The sequence below is a fragment of the Mauremys mutica genome, chromosome 6 (genome assembly GCF_020497125.1).
Source record: "Mauremys mutica isolate MM-2020 ecotype Southern chromosome 6, ASM2049712v1, whole genome shotgun sequence".
Classification (NCBI taxonomy): domain Eukaryota; kingdom Metazoa; phylum Chordata; order Testudines; family Geoemydidae; genus Mauremys; species Mauremys mutica.
The window spans coordinates 86158720-86176604 of NC_059077.1; the positions used below are offsets into that span (position 1 = coordinate 86158720).

Below are 17885 nucleotides of genomic sequence, written 5' to 3' on the forward strand. Positions count from 1 at the left end.
CTTCCTCCCGTCCCCAATTGTAGCATGGATTGCTAGAGACAAACTAGTTTTGGAGGTTGTCTAATAAATTTAAGAAAAGTCTGGAGTTTGATTAGGTTCATTTCTTTTTATTTGTAAACGTCTGTCTTCCCCTCCTCTTATCTTCCCATAATTCAGAAACCACTATATGGAGTTTCCTCAAACTTTCTATTCTCAGCTTCAGCTCTGAGGAAAATATTTTGGAAAGCTTTATCCCAAACAATACTTTTTTCATGAAAAGAGATTATTAATTAATATATTAACATTAATTACAGCTTTCACAAAAGCTGTAATTGCTACTTACCTAGTGGTTTTTATTCAGGGGTCTCAAAGTGCTTTACAGTTTGTTAAATTCTGCAATATCCCTTTGAGCTAGGGACATATTTTATAATTACAACCATTTTACAGATGGATAAACTGAAACATAGGGGTTAAGTGATGTTTTACCCACAGTTGCACAGGAAATCCGTGGAAGAGGTTTTCATATGGAAGCGGGGCTGGCTTTTTTTGCTTGCTGCCCCAAGCAAAAAAACCTGCAGGCCGGCCGGAGCAGCGAAGGCGGGAGGGGGAACAAACAAACCTGCAGGCTGGCCGGAGCAGCGAAGGGAGGGAAGGAAGAAGGGGAACAAACCTGCGGGCCGGCTGGAGCAGTGAAGGGGAAAACAAACAAACAAACCTGCGGGGTGGACAGAGCATGGGTGCAGGGGAACTCCTGGCTCTGCAGATGTGCCCCGGGCAGCGGGGAGGGAGAGAGAGAAGTGGGGCGGCCAGGGCTTCCTTCAGCAGTGCGCTCACCGCGCCACCTGCCAGGAGGGCTCCGCGCTGCTCCGGTCAGCGGGCAGGGAAGGACGCGGGCTGCCGTGCCGGGCTTGCTACAAACCTGGCACTGCTCCCAGCAGGGCGCTCCCCTCCTCTGCGCTGCTGCCCCCTACAGGGCGGCTGGAGCAGTGAAGCAAAAAGAAAAAAAACCTGCGGGGGCGGCCGAAGCGATTGGCCGGAATGGCGCCCCTTGGAATCTGCTGCCCAAAGCACGAGCTTGCTCGGCTGGTGCCTGGAGCCGGCCCTGTATGGAAGTATGTGTGGTGTTTAGTTCATGTATTGTAAAACTTCTGTTTTACTCTGTTTTAAAAATGTAGTTTTGTGTGAATATAATCAGTACTTACACAATCCCAAAGTAACAATAACCTTATAATCAGTTTAAATCATTGACGTGTAAATGATGTCACTTTGAGTAACCGTTAATAAATGTGTAAAGAAAAAGCATTTATGAGTAGTCTGGTACTCTAGAGCTTTGTGATATATTCTCTGCAGATCTCTCTTATAGGAGTTTTATGCTATACCTCACCATCAATGGAATTATTTAAAGCAATAAACTATTAGGAGGTATGTGTATGGATCATGGGTTAAAAAAATACTTTTCCCCATTAATGGTCTTTCTCCACCTGCTAAGCAAAAGCAGTCACAAAATATTGCTTTTCATCCCCTGTTTTGATTGGTGCCTTTTAAAAAAATAAATAATAAGTTATATAATGGCTATTAATAGTTTTGTAGAAATTTTCAATGTTTTTAGTTCATCTAAGGTTTCAGTTCTATTCGAAGTATCAAAATGGTGCATCTCAAAGTGCTTGGGCTTTAAAAAAAATGCTTTTTGCAATAGTTGCAGGGTTATCTCTGACTAGACATGTTAGACACCTGAGGTGAAGGCAATGATTTCAAGAGGGATAGTCTTTCTCAATTTTTTTTATCAGTTTACTATTACCAGACTGCTAACTGAAGATTTCATTTGTTTGCTAAATTTACAGTGGAATCTGAAGCTAGTTATATGAAGGAACAAAGGAGGCAAACTTAAAAGCGACTGGTATTCTCTGATTATATTGCCTCTCCGATTCAAACAGACCCTCCCTTCTCTTATTTGGAGAATTTATGTACTTTGCTGAGGTAAAGAGGGACTGAAGACAGGTAGTGGAAGGACAGGCTTTTCTTAACTGTGATTTGAAGTGGTCAGACCAATGGTCAGTTTGTGCATGCCACTTACCTGTACATGGCCTTAAACAGTTCCACGGATCATAAGATACACGATATTCTACAGTATAACTCTGCAGAAGCAATGTAAAACCTTCCTCTTAGCTCGCTCAAAGTGGTTACAGTTTGAGGTGGATGAGACCAAGGATGTCAGGTTATTGACAACAAGGAGAGATTAGGAAAAGAAAAGAAGGATTATTGGGAGGAAATATTTGGAAGGAGAAGAGAGGTGATAGGTCCCCAGGGAATGGGAGACTAATGTTCTAGGGGCCAGCTTGATAGAAGGCATAAAGTAGAGAGAGTAAACAATAAGGAGTGTCAGGTGACAGGAGCAGAAGATGGCATTATCAGTGCCATTGTGAATAGACTGGAGAAGGGAGAGATGTAAAAGAGCAGGTCAGGAAGAATGCTATATTAGCAAGGTGATAGAGTACCAAGTTGTGGATGAGGGTTTTAGCAGCGGGAACAGTGAAGAGGAAGGGTGGACTTGGTATGCTTAATTAAAAAGACTTAGCAGAAGATAAAGGGAGAAACCAAAGGCTATTACATAGAGGTTTCAAGCGTGAGAGGCAGGAGAGATAGTAAAGCTGTCTAGAGTGGTAGAGAAGGGAGGTAGAAAAGAGTGATAAGGAGAAAAGGGGTGTTCAGTTTCAGGGAGAGTGAATTTGATGTAGTACTGGGGTGTCCAAAAAAAGATGTCTGAGAAACATTTGGAGATGACAGACTAGACGGGGGAAAGCAGTAGATTTGGTTTGGGACTCATCTGCAGTGATATCTCTCTTACACAACTACTTAGGACTGACAAAAACTGGTGATTTGCTAGGAGTGGACATCAAATTGAGATGAAGCAGAACTGTGCTCCAGTGTCCCCAACAGTACTGAATAGTCTATTAAAACAGGAGGTTGCCTAATATAATTTCTTGCACAGGATTCACTATAGTTGGTATCTGAACCAATGGGAGTGTATGTGCTGATCAAGAGTGAGTGTAAAGGGAACACAAGAGAACAAAGGCAATGTGCTCCACTGAATAATTCTGCCTTATCTATTTAAATATTAAATTTAGAGACTGTTTCTTTATACAGTATTGTTTGTATAGTGGCCACCACAACGTGACCTTGATTTCAGTTGGGGTCCCTAGGCAGGACCATAATAACAGTAATAGCAGTGTCCAAAAAGACAGAAACAGAAAAAGGGAAGAGAATAAGGATCAAATAAAGAAATAGTCAGCAAGGTGAGAAGCCACAGAAGTTCAGTGTCTTCCTGGCTAGTGCACAATGCCTTTTCTGTGCCATCAAGATCTCTTGCAGGCTGGTGAAGAGGGAGGGAATTCACCCTTGTGATGGAAACCACCTGCCCTCCCCAACCTCCCTTTGGAGATCAAGCCAGTGGAGTACTGCATGTTATTGTCAACAAAATACAGTACTTGTTTGTTTAAACAATTTAAACTTAAGATTTTAAATTTACAGAAACAATATAAATCATGTCTTCCATCATGTTTGCTTAATTGTGTAACACAGAGAAAGGGTTAGGACACAATTGCATGACCTGAAGAGTAGAGTTAAATTGCAGCTACAAAACACATTAGAACAGTAGGTCAATGGGAAGGTCATTTAGTCTTCATCCATGTAAACCCACAGAGTGGCAAATGATATTTACAATCTGTCAGTTTCTAGTTATTGTACAGTTACATCATTAAAACTACCATAAATACAACCTGTTAGAAGTTTGAGGTTTACTTTCCTTTGAACAGAGTGCATTTAAATCAGGAGATAATTAAAGAAAGATAAACCTCTTCAATAAAATGAAACAGTAATGTTTTTATGTTTGGGATGTCTTTATTTATTCTACTTAATTTTAAGCGTTCACTCTATTTATAACTGACATAATTTCTACAGAAAACATCTTGTAAGATTTTCAGGAGATTAAAAGTGCAATTGAGTGTGTTGGCTGTAACCTCTAAAACATCTGAAATGATTCTTTGCATATGTTTTCACTGCATGTTAACCATGGGGTAAAAAATTGCAGGGTTAGTTAACCTGTGATAGTCTAATTTATGAGTATGTGACCCCATGTCCTGTACTGTCACTTCCTCCACCTTATTCCTGAGGGCATTCTGCACCAAAAAAATAAAAATTCTGCACACAGTATTTTAAAATTCTGTAAAATTCTGCACATTTTATTTGTCAAATAAATGTGGAGGCTCCAGCATGGCATTGGGGAGCACAGGCTACTGATTGCGCAGAGGTGGGAGATCACTGTGCAGCTTCCCCCGGGACATGGACTCAGCGGCGAAGCTGCACCCAACCCTGACACAGCGCAAGGACCGGGCCTGCCCCAGAAATACCCTAGAGCCCTGCTCCTCTGTCCCAGGTGCAAGCAGGCAGGCTTAGCAAGGCAGGATCCAAGTGTGGAGGGGCTTAATGTGGGGGATCCAGGTATGGGTTGAAAGGGTTCTGTGGGGGGCAATCTGGGTGCGCGAGGCTCAGTGGGGGATCCGCATGCGGAGTGGATCAGGATGCACAGGGGCTTGTTGCGGGGTTCTTGGTGCCATGGTAATGGGACTCTACAAGGGGGTCCAGATGAAGGTGGTTGGGGCTTAGCAAAAGGGGTATCTGGGTGTGGGGGGGAATAGAGCTTGGCAGGGGGTCTGAGTGTGGAGGATTTAGTGGTGGGGTCCAGATGCTGGGGGAGTGGAGCTCAGTGGGGTGGGGATCCAGATGCAGCTGGTTGGGGCTTGGTATGGTGAGGGTGTGGGTGGCTTGTCAGGGTGGTCCAGGTGCAGGGGAAATGGGGCTCATCAGAGAGGTTCTGAGTGCAGGGGGGGTGAAGCTTGGCAGGAGGGTCTGGGTATGGGGGGGTCTGTATGCACAGGGGTTGGGCAGATGGGGGAGCAACTCCCTGTAGAGTGATCCCTCCCCCTGCTGCTGAGGAGCTGGCACAGGGTAAGAGCCCTAGTCCTGCCCCCTGCCCCACAGTGATTTACCTCTCTACCAGCTGCCTTGGGCACCCGAAACATACTGCTGGGGGGCGGGGGTTACATGACCGCTCTTGTGGCTTCCTTTTGCTTTCCAATCAGAAAGGCATTTTTCTGCGAGAAAGCAAAGAAATCTGTGGGAGACATCAATTCTGTGCAGAATTCCCCAAGTAGTACCACCTGCACTGGCTCTGTATCTGACTGAGACAAGCAACACAGTTATCTGGGTGCATATTCCAAAGTGTATAGCAACACAACTCTGTTGCTCTACACTTGCACTCGCAGGGTGTTATGGGGCAATTTGCTCACTCCAGGAGTTATGGGAGGCGGTTTAACTGAGAGAACACACATGCTTTGTTTTAGATATAGCAAATATTAATCAGAAGAGGAACTGAAATGAACTAAAATGATATAGAAAAGCATGAGTCAAATGAAAGCAGCCATTAATTACAAAATAACTATTCTCAAGATATGCATGGTAAGAAAAGTGGAGAAAGGACAGTTCTTTTAAAACCTTGCATTTTTCTATCTTCATTTAGCTTTAAATGACAAAAAGGCATAGCCTTTTTCCTCCAGGGTAGATTGGCTGTGGCCCTGGAGGTTTTTCGCCTTCCTCCGAAGCATGGGGCAGGGGTCGCTTGCTAAAGGAGTGGGGGGATCGGCTAATGTGGCCTGCATCTTGCAGGGGGGTCAGACTAGATGATCATATTGGTCCCTTCTGATCTTGGATTCTATGATTCTATGATTCTATAGCCAACTAATTGACTATACTTGTGGTTCAATATTAAGAATGTTCAAGAGACTAAATAACCAAACTCAGCCAGATTTATTGGCTAAAGATAAAGCAATACAGTACAGGAAAGAGTGTTAATCCATTACCAGTCCTTTCCAGGAGGCAGTCTCGCAATAGGTTTGATTCACCTTACACAGAAGATGTGCTTTCCAAAAGCCCCCTTAAACTCGACATTTTATAGATGGCCGTTTACAAGTTACGGAACGCTGTTCACCATGCTTAAAGTTTAATTGGCCAGATTGTGCCAGTTTTGTCTTTGGTGCCTCCTTGTACTTTCTGATCTTTTGTTTTGAATATTAAATTCCAAATGCTAAAAGGCATGAAGATACTCCCTAACAGAGAACATTCATGCATTTATATTATTCATACGTACACAACGTTGCACCTTAAGACTAGTCCATCTAGTTTTTGACAGGTGTTGTATTTGCTTAAGCTATTCTTGTCCCTGGGCATCGTAGGATGTATGCCTTAGCTTAAGAGTGCAAGAATAATCACAGTACAGTTTAGCATGATTACCCGCCCACCCCACGCATTATAATGCAATGGGCATAATACATATTAATGCATTGTGTGTGTGTATAACCTACATACATTGGCTAACAACCTTCAAACTAGGCTAACAAGGTGTTAAATGGTTCGCAGCTTAGGGTCTGCCTTGTAACACAGTAGTGTAAAAAACAAAAGAAATAGTATTTTTCAATTCATGTAATACAAGTACTGTAGTGCAGTCTCTTTATCATGAAAGTTGAACTTACAAATGTAGAATTACGTACAAAATATAACTGCATTCAAAAATAAAACATAAAACTTCAGAGCCTACAAGTCCACTCAATTCTACTTCAGCCAATCACTCAGACAAAGAAGTTTGGTTAAAATTTGCAGGAGATACTGCAGCCTGCTTCTTGTTTACAGTATCACCTGAAAGTGAAAACAGGCATTCATATAGCACTGTTGTAGCCTTACGTGCCAGATGTGAATATTTAGCACATGTCCCTTCATGCTTCAACCACCATTCCAGAGGACATGCGTCCATGCTGATGATGGGTTCTGCTCGATAATGATCCAAAGTAGAGCAGACCAATGCATGTTCATTTTCATCATCTGAGTCAGATGCCACCAGCAGAAGGACGATTTTCTTTTTTGGTGGTTCAGGTTCTGTAGTTTCCATATCCGAATGTTGTTCTTTTAAGTCTTCTGCAAGCATGCTTCACACCTCGTCCCTCTCAGATTTTGGACAGCACTTTAGATTTTTAAACCTTGGGTCGAGTGCTGTAGCTATTTTTAGAAATCTCACATTGGTACCTTCTTTGCATTTTGTCAAATCTGCTGTGAAAGAGTTCTTAAAACGAGCATGTGCTAGTTCATCATCTGAGATGAAATATATGGCAGCATGCAGGTAAAACAGAACAGGAGACATACAATTCTCCCCCAAAGAATTCAGTCATAAATGTAATTAACGCATTATTTTTTAACGATCCTCATCAATATGGAATCATGTCCTCTGGAATGGTGGCCAAAGAATGAAACTAAACTAAATGTTTAGTATATCTGACATGTAAATACCTTGCAACACCACCTACAAAAGTGCCATGCGAATGCCTTTTCTCGCTTTCAGGTGACATTATAAACAAGAAGCGGGCAGCAGTATCTCCTGCAAATTTTAACCAAACTTGTTTGTCTTAGTGATTGGCTGAAGTAGGATTGATTGGACTTGTAGGCTCAAAAGTTTTATGTTTTATTTTTGAGTGCAGTTATTTTTTTGTACATAATTCTACACTTGTAAGTTCAACTTTCATGATAGAGATTGCACTATAGTACTTTGTATTAGATGAATTGAAAAATACTATTTATTTTGTTTTTACAGTCCAAATATTTGTAATAAAAATAAAGTGAGCACTTACATTTTGTATTCTATGTTGTAATTGAAATCAATATATTTGAAAATGTAGAAAACATCCAAAAATATTTATTAAATTTCAATTGGTAGTCTATTGTTTAACAGTGCAATTAATCATGATTAATTTTTTTTAGTTAATTGCATGAGTTAACTGCGATTAATCAATAGCCCTAATATTTTATACTTGTTCCAAGAGTTCCAGGTGGATGTATTTTAAAATAAATCTAAATAGAGAACTTCAGGGATATGCAAAGCTTCACTTATGGCCTATGCTTTTGGTATAGAATGTATGGAACAAATGATTAGAGCTGATTGTTGGTGGAAGGATGCATACGTATATGGACTAGAACCTCAGCTGATGTAAATAGGTGTAGCTCCATTAACTTCAGTGAAGCTATATTGATTTACATCAGTTGAGGATATGGCACATAAAAGCTTGAAATAAATGTCATAGTTGCCCAAAACAGGTAGATCCATCCCTGTGACCGAGCTTTAGGATCTGATTTTTAAAAGTAAGCAGGAGTTCTGAACCACAAAGCAGTTCTAAGTGAAAACACTGGGTAAAATTCTGTGACCAGTGTTATGCAGAAGGACAAACTAGATGGTTTTAATGGTCTTTTTCTGTTCTTAAAATTATATATTTGCTGAAACCTACTTTTCTATATTAAATGATGCAGTTGTCTGTCCCCCCCCCAAGGTTTTAGTCAATAATATTCTTAAACTTTTGTCCCTAAATGTTCAAAAATCACTACTGACTTTGCCTAAGTTTTGGGATGCCTGATTTTCAGAAAGGGTCCTGACTTCAGAATGTGCTGTGTACTAGCCTTCTGCAAATTAAACTCCTTTAAGGTGTCTCAGGTTGTGCCCCCAAAATCACTAGTTACTCCTGAAAATTTAAATTAAAAAAATCAGATATTACCAGAACTGTCAAAAATTCTCTATTCTCTATTTTCTTTTATCCCAGAACAAGTTTTCACAGCCAAATTATTCCTTGAAACTCTTTTCAGTGGAAATATTGATTGTTTTAACCATATTGGTACTATTAGATACCATAACTGTTTCCAAATGTTACTACCTGTTACAGGTTCCTCATTGTATGGGTACCAGTCCGTTGTGCATATGGTCCCAATTTCAGAGTCCCACATGCTTCCAAGCCAACTGCATCTGAGTAGAGTGTATTCGCTGTTTCTAGCTCAAGGTCTACAGGCCACACTCCCAGGATCAGACATTGTCTGTTACCTTTCTTTGGGATGTGGGGAACCACCATCCAGCTGCCCTAGACCAGCTGTCTATGACCTACTGAGTCCCTCTCCAGTTGCTGCTTACACATGGTCCCTCAGAGCTTCACTTAGGCTGTGGGCACTCCAGCCTTCTAGTTTAATTCCTTCTGGGACACATTGCAGGTGGAGCAAGGAACACAGACTTAGCAAAGGAATGTCTTAACCACAGAAACTTTACTTTTAAAACACTCAGTGGTTACAGATCTTTGAAAACAAACAAAAGTCTTGTCAGATCTCACCCCTTCTGGTGAATCTGTGGTTTGTCAGTGTGTTTTGTTAGGATAGTCCCTCCTGCTCTCACCCTCCTGCATATTCTCCTTACATATGGCAATTGTCAGCCCCCACCTAACTAGAGCAGCTTCCTACTCTCAAATAGACATCTCTCTGCCATGTGCTCCACTGGAAAACGCCACTCCAGCCTTCAATCATACATACCTCACCCCCTGGGAACCCTCAGTAGGAAGTCTGTTGCCTGTCAACTGTTGGTCCTCTTCCATGGAACTGATTGCCTCAGACTGTGGTCTGGATTACTTCTCAGTAATAAGAGACAAGGACCTGAAGAAGAGCTCTGGGTAAGCTTGAAAGCTTAAACAGAAGTTGGTCCAGTAAAATATTACCTCACCCACCTTGTCTCTCTAATATCCTGGGCCCAACATGGTGGCAACAACAGCACTGCAAACAGTTCTCCATGATAGTCCATTACACCTTGTTGAAGCACTTTTCCTGGGCTCGACATGTTTTTACTCTCAGCAAATTCATCATACAAAATCAAGTTTATATTTTGAAATTGACGTATCCTACTCTGTGCCACATGTATTTGGCAAAGGGAGCCTTAGAGAAATCATTTAATTATCTTGAGCATGTACAGTAGGCCTAAGTAATATTCCAAAGAATTTTTGTCTGGAAATGAACTCTAAAGGAATTTTTGGTAGTGTGTAAATTACAAACTGCATAATAAATTTCCCTTCACAGTTGCATCACTTCGATCTCAAATTCATTAGCAACAAACTTTGATTAAAATATTTCTAGTAGAGTTTGATAGATAAGAGGATAAAGCTCTTTGTGGGATTGCATTTTGAATCAAATTTGTGGCTGTAAGTGATATAGCTTTTGTGGTTCCAGATTAATCCCTATGGTGCACACTAGAAAACAACCACATATAATTCAACATAATTTGTATTGATTGCATTTATTGTTTAAGATTCTATCTGAGACATCACTGAGTTTGCATTTTATCTTAGCCCTAGAGGAGGTTGACTTCCCAGGTCACAACTAATAAAGTTATTTGTTTGGCTTCATTAAGAGATTGTGGACCAGGTTTCCTAGTCATCTAAGGTTACACGGAGCTAAGTGGCTTTAAAAACAGCCAGAAATAGACATTAGAGACTTTCTCTTGAATATGGGAATGCTTTGTTTCCTCCTACACTAGCTTCACCTGACAAACACACCCACAACTGGTGTAAGTAGAAAGGATGGGGCAAGACATGGGCATTTGAAAGGTGGAATTGAGTAGGAAGGGGGATGGTCGAGTATAGCTGCTTCCATAACACCTTACCGCTTCAGTTCTCAAAAAAATTACAGTCCTGTAATGTATTCATGAAGGAGAATAGAAATTGAATGATAGTTCTTGACACTGTTGTCTAATTTTTTTTTGTTTTACTATTTGACTAATCAAAATGACTCTAGAGGTCCTCATTGATCATCAGTTAACAGGACTTAGAACTAATTTTGGTGAAGTATTAAAAGGTACTTGTTATCTTGATTGAGTGATAGTGCCAAACATTGGAATGCTTCATTACTCTCAAGGAGAACTGAACACTAGAGGAAAGCTAATAGTTATGACTCCAATTCTGCTGGATGTTGTATGCAGGAAGACTCTTAAGCCTGTACACTGTCCCACTGAAGTCTGTGCAGGCATAAGTATCTCCCCATGTAGTCCTGGACCTCAGTATTATAACAGAATTTCTCTTCTACTGCAATTGTCAAGATTTTTGTTTCCAGATTCTTAGAGCATTTTGTGAGTGTGCCAAAGTATAAAGGTGCCTTCAGCATGTAAAGGATTACCAGGTTCCCATCAGATTAGATGATCTGATGGGGTTTGTGGCAAATTCAGGCCAATTAGCTACCTGGAGAGGGGTAACAATTAGCCAGGAAGGCTTAGCCAGCAAAATAAGGTTCAGCTGGGGCAGGGGTTGGGAAGAAACTAATCAGGTTCAGCTGGCCCCAGTTGCTAGAGACCTTTTTAAACCCTCCCTGACAAGGAAGCCAGGGGGGAAGGAGGACGAGAGAAGCAGGGCAGCTGCCAGCAAGGAGGGACAGCTGAACCCTGAGACTCACTGCAGGACGGAGGGCATTCTCCCCAGGGGGGGGAAAGAAACTAGAATTAGGAGGCTGGCTGAGAAGGAATCAGCCCGGCCTTGTGAGATTGAGAAGGGTTTTTTTTTCCCTTGTGCCCAGCCTGTGCCTCTGAAGCTAGGACGGACTGAGCTAACAAGCAGAGGGGCAGGTATTTTGCCACACATGGTGTCAGGGGTGGGATCGCCCAGTGAGTGAGGCTCCATGGCAAGCCGTAACTGGGCAGGGTGAAGACCACAAAAAAAAAAAAAATTTTTTTTCTTCTAAAATGGAGGATGTGCTGAAGGCACTGATGCAGGCCACTGCGGCCCAACAAGAGGCCACCCGAGTGCAGGTGGCTGCCCAGCGGGAGTCCGTATGGGTGCAACAGGAGACCAACCAGCTGTTGATGAGCCAGGCAGCCCAAGATCGAGCAAACCTGACCGAGGTAGTGAATCAGTTGAAGGCCCTGACCACGATGACGCAGGGGGCCCAGGGGACCCGACCGCTACGGGCAAGCAACTACTTGCAGAAGATGATACCAGAGGACGATGTAGAGGCATATCTCCTCGCGTTCGAGAGGACGGCCGGGCGGGAGGCCTGGCCACAGGACCAGTGGGCCGGTCTGCTGGCTCCATTTCTATGCGGGGAGGCCCAGAAAGCCTACTTTGACATGCCCGCGGAAGCAGCCATGGATTACTCTCGGCTGAAGGCGGAGATCCTGGCGAGGGCAGGCCTGACGCCTGCCATAAGGGCCCAGCGCTTCCACGAGTGGAAGTACCGGGAGGACAAACCCCCGAGGTCCCAGCTATTCGATCTGATACACCTTGCTCGGAAGTGGCTCCGCCCCGAGGCCCATGGTCCGGAGAAGGTATTAGAACTACTGGTATTGGACAGATACATGAGAGGGTTGCCGCCGGACATACGGGGGTGGGTCTGCCAAAACGACCCCTCCTCTTATGATGATCTGGTTGCTCTCGTGGAGAGACACTTGGCAGCCCAAGAACTATCTAAGACCCCCGGGAGAGGGAGGCGCCAATATCAGAGGCCAGCCTCTACGCCGAGGCCCCCGTTCGCCCTAGCCCCGGGCCGGAAAATGGAGGGGAGGCAGGAGGTGAAGGAACCACCGGCAGGCCCGGAAAGACTGGAGGACTGGGGAAGAAGGGCTCCGGGAATGCGTCCCGGCAGCCCGAAAAATAGGGGGCTGCCCAAGGGGGGATACCGATGTTATGCCTGTGGTGAACTAGGGCACATTGCTGCCCAATGCCCTAACCTTCGGGAGCCTATGCAGTGCGAACTAGGGGAAATAGGGGGACCGTGCGGGCTAATCAGTCTGGTCGGGGACACGATGGTCCCTCATAGATACACTCGGCCCGTTAAGCTGAACGGGATAGGGACCACAGCATTAATAGACTCAGGCAGTGCAATTACGCTGGTCTCTGGGAAGCTGGTCAAGCCGGGCCAACTATCCCAGGCCCCGCGCTCGGGAATATCCTGTGTACATGGGGATGTCGGCTACTACCCGACCGTCCCTGTACGCATTGAGGTGCTCGGAAACCCCACCGAGGTGACGGTAGGAGTCGTTCCGAAACTCCCTTACCCTGTCCTTATCGGACGTGACTTCCCGGGATTTGATGGCCTACTCCCCGGGAAAGAGGAGGAAGGGTGGGAGAACCCTGGGGGCCCAGGGGCGGCCCAGATGGGGGACCCTCTCCCCGCTTTCCACGAGTTTGGCCAGGACGTGTTCTCCCCACCGGGGAAGCCCAGGAAACCTCGGAGGGAACGGAGGGCCGACAAAAGGAGGGGGACGAGGATCCTGACCCGGTACCTGACACCTACATTGGTGGGGGAAAGAAGGGGCGCAGCTGACAGCGGGGCCAGGCCCGCCGACTCCAGCCCATTTGTTGGGCCGGGTTCCCCGAAGGCTATCTCTGAGGGAGAGGGGGAGGAGGACCCCCCCGAAATGGGGCCCATAGGGGCCGCACGTGGGACTTTTGGTCAGGATCAGGCCAATGATCCCCTATACCATAACATTTTTAAAGAAGTAGTCGAGGTGAACGGGGTCCCGGTGGAGGGAAGAGCTAAGGGACCAGGACCGTATTACATGATTAAAAAGGATTTGCTGTATAGAGTAGTCCGGGTCCAAGAGCGAGTCATCGAACAACTCTTGGTCCCCCGGAAGCATCAAAGGGCGGTAATGGACCTCGCCCACAGTCATCTGTTCGGGGCCCATCTAGGGATGGATAAGACCCTCGACCGGGTTCTACAGAGGTTTTTTTGGCCTGGCATCTATGCAGCCGTCCGGCAGTATTGTTCCTCCTGTCCGGAGTGCCAACTACATGGGCCCCGACCATGCTTGCGGGCCCCTCTGGTCCCTCTACCAATCATTGAGATCCCGTTCGAGCGTATAGCTATGGACATAGTGGGGCCACTAGAAAAGTCAGCCCGGGGCCATCGGTACATCCTAGTAGTATTGGATTATGCCACCCGATACCCCGAGGCCATCCCCCTGCGGAATACCTTGTCCAAATCCATAGCCAAAGAATTAGTCCAGATATTCTCCAGAGTAGGGATACCTAGGGAGATCCTGACAGACCAAGGGACCCCCTTTGTTTCCAAGCTGATGAAGGACTTGTGCGACCTGCTCCACATACGGACCCTCCGAACGTCGGTCTACCACCCCCAGACCGATGGCCTTGTTGAGCGCTTTAACAAGACGTTGAAAAACATGTTGCGGAAGGTGATCAGCTGCGATGGAAAAGACTGGGACACCCTGCTACCATACGTGCTGTTTGCCGTCCGGGAAGTACCTCAGGCCTCCACGGGATTCTCCCCCTTCGAGCTGTTATATGGTCGGCACCCCAGGAGCATACTGGACCTGGCTAAAGAAGACTGGGAAGAGCAGCCAAACCCGGGGAGAAACATTGTGGAACATGTGCTACAAATGAGAGACCGAATCGCCAGGGTCACCCCCCTAGTACGCGAACACATGGAGAAGGCCCAAGGGGCACAACGGACCTACTACAACCATCAAGCAAAGGCCCGGAAGTTCCAGGTGGGGGACCGGGTGATGGTGCTCCTACCCACGGCAGAGAGCAAGCTCCTGGCCAGATGGCAGGGACCCTATGAGGTAATTGAGGCGGTAGGGGAAGTTAACTACAAGGTCCGGCAGCCAGGTCGCCGGAAGCTGGAGCAGATCTATCACATAAATCTGCTGAAACCCTGGCAGGATAGAGAAACCCTGGTAACGGGGTTGGGGGCGCCACCCCCTAAAGACGATCGGCCCAACCAGGTGGGAATATCCCGGGAGCTGACCCCGGAACAACGATCCGAGGCGGTCAGCCTGGTCGAACGCAACCAAGACGTGTTCTCGGAGAAGCCCGGTCGAACTACGGAAGTGCACCATCACATCTTCACAGAGCCCGGGGTGAAGGTGCACGTCAAGCCATACCGGATCCCGGAGGCCAAAAGAGAGGAAATTCGGAAAGAGGTCAGGAAGATGCTGGCCCTAGGGGTTATTGAAGAGTCTCATAGCCAGTGGTCCAGTCCCGTGGTTCTGGTGCCAAAGCCAGACGGCAGTATGAGGTTCTGCAACGACTTCCGCAAGCTGAACGAGGTATCCCGGTTTGACGCCTACCCCTTACCCAGGATCGACGAACTGATCGACAGATTAGGAAAGGCCCGGTTCATGTCTACCCTGGACCTTACCAAGGGCTATTGGCAGATCCCCCTGGCGAAGACCGACAAGGAGAAGACGGCCTTTGCAACCCCGGAAGGACTATATCAATACACCGTTCTTCCCTTTGGATTACATGGGGCCCCCGCTACCTTCCAGCGGCTAATGGATAAGCTGTTACGGACCCATAGGGAGTACGCTGCTGCCTATCTTGATGATGTCATCATATATAGCCCCGACTGGGAGACGCATCTCGGAAAGGTAGAGGCAGTATTAGATACCCTGAGAAGGGCCGGGCTGACCGCGAACCCCTCCAAGTGTTCGATCGGGTTAGCTGAAGCCAAATACCTGGGGTATGTAGTGGGGCGGGGCGTGGTGAGGCCCCAGCTCAACAAGCTAGACGCCATATTGAAGTGGCCCCGGCCACTGCGGAAGAAGCAGGTCCGAGCGTTCCTGGGACTCGTGGGGTACTATAGGCGGTTCATTCCCCACTTTGCCACCAGGGCATGCCCCTTAACGGACCTGACCAGGGCTCGGGGCCCGGACATAGTGAAATGGTCTGCTGCGGCCGAAGCCGCTTTTGTGGATCTACGAACGGCCCTCTGCACGGACCCTGTCCTAGTAGCCCCAGACTGGGGGCAGGAGTTCGTCCTACAGACGGACGCCTCGGAAGTAGGCCTGGGGGCAGTGCTTTCCCAAATGGTCGGAGATGACGAACACCCCGTCCTCTACCTCAGTAGAAAGCTCCTGCCTAGAGAACGGAAGTACGCCATCGTGGAGAAGGAATGTCTGGCGGTAAAGTGGGCCGTAGAAAGCCTCCGCTATTATTTACTGGGACGGAGATTTGCCCTAGTCACGGACCATGCCCCGTTGCAATGGATGCACCAGAACAAGGACAAGAACGCGCGAGTGACGAGATGGTTCCTGTCGCTTCAGCCCTTCCACTTCACGGTTCGGCACCGGTCCGGGTCTCAACATGGCAATGCGGATGGCCTGTCAAGGGTACATTGTTTTCCGACCCAAGTGGCCCAACCCCGTAGTGTTGAGCAGGGGGGGGGGATATGTGGCAAATTCAGGCCAATTAGCTACCTGGAGAGGGGTAACAATTAGCCAGGAAGGCTTAGCCAGCAAAATAAGGTTCAGCTGGGGCAGGGGTTGGGAAGAAACTAATCAGGTTCAGCTGGCCCCAGTTGCTAGAGACCTTTTTAAACCCTCCCTGACAAGGAAGCCAGGGGGGAAGGAGGACGAGAGAAGCAGGGCAGCTGCCAGCAAGGAGGGACAGCTGAACCCTGAGACTCACTGCAGGACGGAGGGCATTCTCCCCAGGGGGGGGAAAGAAACTAGAATTAGGAGGCTGGCTGAGAAGGAATCAGCCCGGCCTTGTGAGATTGAGAAGGGTTTTTTTTTTCCCTTGTGCCCAGCCTGTGCCTCTGAAGCTAGGACGGACTGAGCTAACAAGCAGAGGGGCAGGTATTTTGCCACAGGGTTATAAAAGAAAAAGGGAAGCTGGTACAGAAGGGGCTGTCATAGGGGATGGATGTGTCCTGTATCCTCCCAAGTTGGCTGAGCTGGAAAGGTGTTTGGAGTCTGTTACCCAGGAGTTTGAGTTGATTTGTTCTGGTTTTGAGTTGGTTGGGGTTTTTTTGGAAATAAAGCAAGACCTGAAGAAAGGGATGTGAAGAGACCTGTAGTTAGAACTTTATTTTTCCTTCCCCGGTTGGTGAGTTTGCATGCCAGCTTACAGTGAAATGTTCTAAATACTTATAAAACCATAAGTGCAATGTTTGAACAAGTTTTGTCACTTTTTTTGTTTCACTGATTTTATTTACATTTGGAATTCCTTTGACATCCAGTACTTGCAAGTTTGCAAACTATTTTCACTCTTGATGTATTTTGTAGTTTGTCACAGGAAATGTTATAAAATTGAATAAAAATGTATGTAATCCATGTATGTAATCCATGGAGGAGGAGGAGGATGATAAAGTAATCTATTCATATCCAGATCCTTATTGGGTAGCATTCATCCCTGGAACAAGTCCTATTCACCGTAGCTTACAGCTAAGTTTCATCCCATGAGAGAACAAGCTGTTCTGCAGATGTGTATTATTTGATTCTTTCTGTTTAATTCATAGGGAATCTAGTTTTTACATGCTGAAAATCATTACAACCTAGAAGACTTATGGAGCTGATTTCTACTACAAATGTATAGGACATAATATAGTGAATGTTTTCTTCTGATTGTTCAAAATTCATATCATATATGGAGCCTGTAAGGAAGAGGGAGGGAAGTGATATTCAATACTAGTGATGCACCATTTAACTTTCCTGGAATTATGAGCCTGGACAAGAATTGGTTACTCCACATGTTGCCTGGATAATGCAGGGTAGCACAACTACACTTCCTATACACAATTAACTTTTTAAAGGGGGAAATATTGATCAGAGTTCCAAATAATATAAAACACTTTATCACTCCAGAACTTAAGGGAAAGAAAAATCAGAAAACAGTCCAGTTGGGCCATGTCTACACCAGAAAGTCTTCCCAGTAGCATTTGTGCCGACATATAGCTGCTGACATGGTAACCTCACTAGAGCATGTGCACACTTGGCTGCCTTTGCTGGTGCGTGCATCCTCACAGCAAGAGGTTGTATCAACACAAGACATGATGTCCTGTGGATAGACATCCCAATGTTTCCCATGCCTTATCCAGTGCACAGCCTTGTGCGCCACTTTTGCAGTGCATTGTGGGACAGCAGCATTCCTCTCAAGGAATTGTGGGAACTTTGGAGTGTCGGATTCCCACAATTCTCTCTGTTTCAGACCCTAGATTTTTTTTTTGGTACTTTTTTTTTTTTTTTTAATTCCCACCGTTCCTCCCTTCCATCCCAT

At 45.8% G+C, this 17885-nt stretch overlaps 1 protein-coding gene across 2 annotated transcripts in view; it reads left to right on the top strand.

The window, feature by feature from the left end:
• The window catches only part of AGTPBP1 (ATP/GTP binding carboxypeptidase 1), a 141285-nt gene that overhangs the window by 96655 nt on the left and 26745 nt on the right, over positions 1-17885 (top strand). The gene's annotated exons all lie outside the window — the stretch shown is intronic.